Raw genomic sequence first — 8,302 nt, 5'->3', positions numbered from 1 at the left:
AGGTTTAAGAGCCGGGTGTAAATTTTTGCAATAAACACAGACTTGCAGACTTTAGATTCTTTCCCAATACCCATCCCCCACCAAGAAATAAAATAAATAAAAACCAACCCCCCTGCAAACAAACAGGAAATCTATTAAAATCAGTACTGACAATATAGTTCATTCATCTTTCTTATTCTGAAATTAATATTATTCTAAGCCTACCGATGGTATGTTATTGGGGATATACAAAGACTATACTTTAGCTCTTGCCCTTAATGTTACTATTTTCTGATGGAATCACACACACACACGCCCATACACAAAACAATTAGGGGATAATGCACAACTTTTTAAGTGCTAAATGGTATGGCACAGGCAATGTATGCCATCAATGTGCAGAGCAGGGAGCATGGACTGGAGTGACCCAGTGAGCTGGAACCTAGATTGAGGGATGGGTAAGTTTGGGTTGGGGTGTAGGAGGGTGGAAAGCTGAGCTTATGGCAGAGAGCAATCCTAGAAGAGCTGTTCTTCTAGGAGTGGGTGGGCAAGATAGTCAATTAACATGCTTTTGGTTGCAAGTAACAATAAATCCTGACTCACACGGCCTAAACAGTAAGGACAAAAATCATTATTTTTTAAATTGTATAACTGTTTTGGCATGGTTTTTAATGTTATAACCAATCAGAATGGACCCTGGCTGTGAGGATGGAGTAGAGTTTTGGAGGCCTCTGCTATGGTCAGCATCTACTCATTATGGAGGCATATGGGAAATTCTAGCAAATTTCAGGAGAGGAATGAGAGGGTGATTGAGTCACTGGGGTTCTGAACAGCAGCTATTAACAGAGCGGCACGGGAATATTTTAATAGACTGGCAACCCATGTCGCTGCTCCAGGGTGTACCTGCTGAATGTGAGCCCTGAGCAAGAGGCAGGACCATTCTGGAAGGGTAACTCAGCAGTCCAAAGTCCTCTTCCAGGACCTGCTACTTTATAGTATTTCTCCTGCCATCATTAGTGCATCTATTCTCACAACAGTATCCAGAAGTAGAAAAAAGGCTTGTCTTTCTCCTGTTTCCCTTTTTATCAGCCAAGAATATGTCTCAGAAGTCTCCCTTCAGATCTCATGCGAACCGCACTGAACCGCAGCCACTGGCCCGGAAAAGGCAAGGGTGCACGTGTACTTGAACAAACTTTGGGTTCCCTCAGGGGGGAAAGAGGGAATGGCATTGAGTAGGCAACCAACCGTGTGTGCCTGCCTAGTTACCCGAAGTAAGATGGGACTGTTTACAGCAGGCCTTCTCCAGGAGAAGCTTGGTTTCATCAGCAAAACCATTAGCACAATGGACATGACCATTGGTGAGCACTGTGTGCCTCCATACCATTTCCCATCCGGCTATTTCATTTGCATTCCCACCAACAGTCTTCGAGGATTCCAGACACTTTCCACGCATTATCTCGCCGAATCTTCAGGAGCCTCTACAATGATGTAACTGAGCACCGAAGGGGTTCTATGCCCTGCAATGTTCACACAGGCAGTAATGACAGTGGTGTAATGGAAGTGACATTTGCATTACAGTGGTGGTGTGTGGAATAGATTGGGAGGCAGAGAGGTTGATGGCATGGATACTAGTTAGGGAAATGATGCTGCTTGGAGATGATAGGGGGCTGGACCACTGTGCAATGACATTAGGTGTGAAGAATTTTGCCAGGCTGTTTTTCTCATTTACTTTCTTCATTCTCAAGAATTCTGTGGAGATTTTTTACTGTGGTAAAAACAACATGATATGAAATTTTCTATCTTAACCATCTTTAACCGTACAGTTCAGTAATATTAAGAATCTTTGCATTGTTGTGCAACAGATCTCTATAAGTTTTCATCTTGCAAAACTGAAACTCTACCCACTAAACACTAATTTTCCCTTCTTTGTCCAGCCCCTTTCATTTTTCTATTGCTATGATTTTGACTACTGTAGATGCTTTATATGAGTAAAATCATACAGTATTTACCCTTTTGTAACTGGCTTATTTCATTTAGCATAATGTCCTCAATGTTTATCCATGTTGTAGCATGTGACATGATTTCCTTTTAAAAGGCTGTCTAACACTTCATTGTAAGTATATGCCACATTTTCTTCACCCACTGCTTCTACCTTTTGGCTACTATGGATAGTAATCCTATGAACATGGGTATACAAATATCTCTTTGATATGCTGCTTTCAATTCTCTTGGATATACACCCAGAAGTGGGATAGCTGGATCATATACTTTTATCAAAAATTATATATAATCTACACTAATAAAAGAGAAACATGCAAATTAACCATCACTTCGTCACTCCACCACTCCGCTACACCCACCAGCCAATCAGAGCAACTATGCAAATTAACCCAACAAAGATGATGGTTAATTTGCATATGCAGGCGAGGAGTGAAGACTGAAGATGACTGAAGATGGTGGCGGCCACGGAGCTGGAGCAAGCAGGAGGCTTGGGTTGCTCCCAACGACAGAGGCAGCTGATCAATGATTCTCTTTCATCATTGATGCTTCTATCTCTCTCTCCCTTTCCCTTTCTCTCTCTAATAAAATCAATAAAAAACATATTTTAATAATTGAATAAATAGTTCAAATGGCTCTCTTCTCAAATACATTGTGAGATATGTAAGAGCCTTTCTTGTCCTTGTATAACTAGCATCAACGCAATGCCTTCCCGTGAACGCTTTTGAGTGAGAGAATAGACTGAGCCTCAGCAGTTACATGACTTTCTCAGAGTCCCACCACTGCCAAGATGCAGTGTCAGAATTTGAATTCAGGGGTCCCACATCAGTTTTCTTTCTACTGCACCAATGATTCTCAAATCGCTGTCAAACATCTTCCTGATCCAAAAGCCTGAGTTCCCGCTTTGAATTTCATGGGTGAATGATGCCCGATTCCAGCGATTTTCATTGTTGAATATGGTGAAGGCTGCTTATTAGTAGCCTACTAAGGGAGTTAGTAAATATTACTAAAACATAATATTCAAAAGCCCAACCCTCTAATCATGTGGTTGGTTCTCCTGACCACCAGCCTCCATCCTTACATGCTTCCAAAAATCACCCTGTTCACTTAACAAAAGACACCCTTATCACTCTTAACACTTAGGGAATACCAAGGGTTTGGGAAGCTGTAAGCCAGAAAAGCCCAACTATGTATTTCTCATTATAAATCACACTACCACACCGTCTGAAAGTATTCCTCTCCCAAGCTGGACAGCCGCCTGGAGGCATGGGCTCTGGACTCAGTGCTCAGTTCAAACTTGACCAAATGCCTCCAGGTTTGCAGGCAACCCAGTTCAACCCAACAGGATTCTAGAATTGGAGAATTTTGTTGTTCTGGTTAGTATTCAGTTTCTGGATAAAATCGTTTCTGTGCTTTTGTCAAATGTGCCTTGTCTGTAACTCTTACCTAGACTAAAACATTGCTTACTTTTCTGTATGGTTATAACTAATTAAATCCCAAACTCTCTGCTAATTGTCTAGATCCCTTCCCAAAATGTTCATTTTCATCAAGTATCCTATCAATGTTAACTTCATGAAAGCTCTCTGAGCTGGTTGCCTTGTGCAGGTGTATGGCTGTCATCCTGGGATCTCCCTGCACCACCTTTTGGGGTTCACTTCACCTCCTATGTTGGGTTACCAGTCCCCTGACTCATTTTCATCTCTGCATTTTGCTCTGGGAGATTTTCAATCTTTCCTTGAACTTTCCATTTCTGATAGTTTTAACTTCTAATAGCTCCTCTTTTATTATCTGAATGCAACTTTTAGATATTTTCCCACTCCTCTTTCGTTAATACACTCTCTTTTCTCTGTATCTCTGTAACATAGTGGTATCTCTCTTTTCTTTCTTCCTTTCTTCCTCCCTCCCTCCCTCCTCTGTCTCTCCCTCCCTCCCTCCCTCTTCCTTCTTCCCTTCCCTTCCCTTCCCTTCCCTTCCCTTCCCTTCCCTTCCCTTCCCTTCCCTTCCCTTCCCTTCCCTTCCCATCCCTTCCCTTCCCTTCCCTTTGTTGACCCAGTTTTGGCCCTGGCTGGAGGTTGGACAATTCCCCTTCCTAATGCTAGAGAGGATCCTGGAAGTTATCTTCTTCCTGCAGTGGCCCATTTCCTCCCAAGTTGCCTTTCCCCTTTTTAGTTTTGTTCCCCTGCATGTTAGAGACTTTCCTCAAATCTCTGTTACCCCTTGCTGGCCTGCTCCTAATTAAGAATTACTACTAAGCCCCCAGATTGGAACCTCTGAGAACACGAATAGGCACGAGAAAAGCATTTCCAAGCATGCATAGAAGGATGTGGTGTTGTGACAAGATTTATTGGGCTAGAAATAGAAGGCTATCCCCAGGTTCCCTGTGTCTCATCTCCATCTGTCCCACTGTGGGAAAAGTCCAGCCTTGTCTTCATGCAGGCCCAGGACAGAGCCAGTGTCCAGAAGTTCATTGCCATTGGTTCAGTCCATACCAGAGCTTAGTCCAGTTCAGCTTCTATCCCTGTTGGGCTAGCCTAGTCTCTGTTCCTGGCTGTGCTCTGGCTGGTGATGCGGTACTGTAACCAGGCTCGCTTGGAGTCCATGTGGCTGCTGGCTGCTGGCTGCTGGCTGCTGGCTGCTAGGCCTGCATAGCTGCTCCAGAAAGAGAGGCTCAAGCACATGGACGCAGTAACAAATGTATGAGAGAGGGAGAGGAAGAGGGAGGAGGAGGAGGAGGGGGAGAGGAAAAAGCGGCAGGGGTTGGGGGGTGTGGGGGTGTGGGAGAGTTCTTGGAATCCGGGGGGTGGGGGGGGGAGGGAGGAAGAGAGAGAAAGAGAGGTTGCCTTTGTTAGACTGATAATATTACTTCGGGCTTGGGAAGGACCAGCCGCCTTTTTAAACAAACTAATCAACTTCCCAATCTTTCCTGGGCTTCTGATGGGTCCTCCCCCTAACCAATCCATTTCCAAGATCTTCTAGGTTCTGTGTTCCTTATCCACTCCAATTCTTTTCTCAGGCTAGGCCCCGCCCCTTATGGGTGCTATCTTAGTTCCTACTGCACATGTGCTTACCTTTCCCTGGCCATCTTGGCTTCTACTGGGCATCCCCAGCAGAGGAATTTCTTCGGCTGTTCTGTCGTCTTTCCCTGGTAATCTTTGCTAACGACCAGCAACGTCCTTCCTGCCTGGCTTCCGCTTGGAGTTAGACTCTAATTTAGCTCCGGAGGGCTGAGGGTAGCAGTTCCCTGGGGAGTGTGTGGAGCAGGCTTGATGCTGATTCCCTTCACTCCCTTTCTTTATTAATATCTAGCTACTTATGCTCACACTTCCCCCTTAGTACACTACTGCTTGGTGGTTTTAGCTGAGGATGCTGGGGGGAAAAGGCTGTAGTGATGACGTGGAGATTTTTAGGTTTCAGGCAGAAAATGGATTCTGAAGCTTTAGTTATTTTTAAACTTTAGAAATTGTAAAAATGGTAGCTCTTCATTTTATTCCATCTGCATAAAATTTCATATGTATGTTAAAAAACAAAATTCAAGTAAAATTGAAGATCTAATTGGCTTTATTGACTGATTCCAGAATCTGGCACAATCCCACCTAGTAAATAGAGAGGTCCTCTGAGGATTTGTGCAAAGTAGAGGTTCTTATAGGAAAATGGGTGGGACAAGAAAGCTATTAGCAAAAGAAAAGAAGGGCCATTTCAGGCAAGCTTGCCTGTCCTGCAAAAGGGTCCTATCCAGCAGATTACCTCAGTAGCGTAGATCTGGAAATTCTAGTTTAAAATTCCACTCCTGGGAGGGGCTGAAACTGCAATTAAGTCTGGGTTTGCTGTCCTGGGGGCAAGTGACCCCACCTTGAGCCTGTTGTTTCTTTCTCTTTAGCATGTGGAAATCATGCGTTTCTCATATTCATCTTTATCCAGTCTTGCATTTAATACACATTTATTAAGAACCAACTATGTGCCAGTCCTGTGCTGGGAGTTGAGGAATACAAAGCTATTTAAGACTTCCCTTAGGGAGTTAGCCTATAGTCTAGCTGGAGGGAGGAACAACTTAAAAAAAAAAAAAGGAATATAGGTACAATATTGTATAGATATTATGATAGAGTAGATTTTTTTCTTTTTCTGTATTTTAAAAAAATTATAGTTACCACACAATATTATATTAGTTTGAGGTGTACAGTATAGTGATTAGACATTTTCATAACTTACAAAGTGATTCCCCCTCATCAGCGCAGTACCCACCTGACAGCATATGTAGTTATTACAATATTATTGACTATATTCCCTCATACTGCACTGTAAATCTCCATGATTATTTCATAACTGCCAGTTGGTACTTCTCTTAATCCCTTCACCCAGTCCTAGTTGGGTTGTTGTTATTATTGTTGTTTTTACTACAAGGAGGAGGCCCAGAGGAGGGTGGAATTGATTTTGCCAGGGGGCATAAGGAAGCCTTCAGTTGGAGAGGACATCTGGACAGCAGAATAGCAGGGCAAAGAATGTGCAGGAAATGAAATCATTGAAGATGGCTGAAGAGTGTTGGGACCAAAGTACTTCTCAGGAATTTGAAGTTGATTCTTTTGGTAAGAGATTTTCAAAATCATGTCCAAGGCAGATCCTGACTCAGCCCCTCTTGGGTCCTCTGAATCTCTAGTTTTTAAAAGCTCCCAGGTCTATAACAAGGTTTAGAAAACACTGCTTCAGGCATTAGGAGTCCAGTGACAGAATTTAAATAGTGAGAGAACATAATCAGATAGGCATTTTAGAAATATCCCTTTTGGCCAGAACCTGGAAGTTGGACTGAGAGAGATTGGAGACAGAGAAGCCATTTTGTAGGCTAATGAGAGAGACAGTGGGACTGAGCTAAGACGTGTAGTCAGAATGGGGAGGTGGCACCGGGACTGACCAGTAGACTCTGAGCAAAGGATGAATAGATTACTCTGTTATGTTAATCAGGAACTTGATTATTTTAAATAAATAAATTACTTAATACTGTTTAATAATAATAACATATAATAATATAATATATTTTACTACTTTCTCAGAGTTTAAATGTTAAGATTTGCTTTCTCTCCTCAGGAAGGAAATTTTATACTTAAGGTATATGGGAAGCTCTGTCAAATAAGGAAGTGATAATTATATTCTATTTATATATGCATATTAAATAAACTCTAATATGCTTTCATATAACTAATTGTTATAAGTTATAATATTGTGAAATATTGTGTTTTACAGAAAGGAAAAAATTTTATATCATTTACATTACTCTATAAAGTATCTGAATTTATAGAAATACTAGCAGGAAAAATCAGAAGAAACAACAATTTTATTATAGAGCTGAATAAATAGAAAATAATTACTTAGTTTTTGTAACTTTTGTTGAAAGTATTCTAATTCTTAAACTGTTTTTCAGATATAAGGAAGCATTTAAAAAATTTTTTAAAAATATATTTTATTGATTTCTTACAGAGAGGAAGGGAGAGGGATAGAGTTAGAAACATTGATGGGAGAGAAACATCGATCAGCTGCCTCCTGCACACCCCCCTACTGGGGATGTGCCCACAACCAAGGTACATGCCCTTGACTGGAATCAAACCTGGACCCTTCAGTTTGCAGGCTGACGCTCTATCCACTGAGCCAAACTGGTTAGGGCAAGGAAGCATTTTTAAAACAATTTGGTAAATTATATATTTCTCTCCCTACCTGTCCCTCCAAAATTTAGCAATCTATAATAATAAAAGCATAATATGCAAATCGACCGAATGGCCGAATAGCGGAATGACCATTCAAATGTCCTTCCCGACGACCTTCCAGACAAAGCCGGGGCTGCAAGGGCCGAGGCAGCTGGGGCTGCGAAGGCCTACTCTTGCACGAATTTTGTGCATAGTGCCTCTAGTTCTTAATAAATAGCAATACATTTCTTTACATAAATTCAATAAGACCTATTTTCAATTATAGCTATATTAACCAAGATAAAAACTAACAATAGGCCTACTTATAGCAGCCATGCCTTTGCCACTTTTGCAGGACTTGGTCCATCCAGCACTCCATGGGAATCCCTTACAATCCACAGGGGCAGGCTTTAGGAACCAAAACAGCCTCGATTGCCTGCCTCCTTAGGATTTTATGGTAACAACAGCAGTCCGACATCCCCCAAGGGGTCCCGGATTGCGAGAGGGCACAGGCCAGGCCAAGGGACCCCATTGGTGCACAAATCCATGCACTGGGCCTCTAGTCCTATCTAATAATAGACAAACATGGTAATTAACCATACCTCCACTACGCTTCCCATTGGCTAATCAGCAGGATATGCAAATTAACTGCCAAC

Source organism: Myotis lucifugus, unplaced genomic scaffold, assembly GCF_000147115.1.
Source record: "Myotis lucifugus unplaced genomic scaffold, Myoluc2.0 scaffold_650, whole genome shotgun sequence".
In the NCBI taxonomy this organism is placed as follows: Eukaryota; Metazoa; Chordata; class Mammalia; order Chiroptera; family Vespertilionidae; genus Myotis; species Myotis lucifugus.
The sequence above is the reverse complement of the archived record's forward strand: the minus strand, read 5'-3'. Positions refer to the sequence as shown.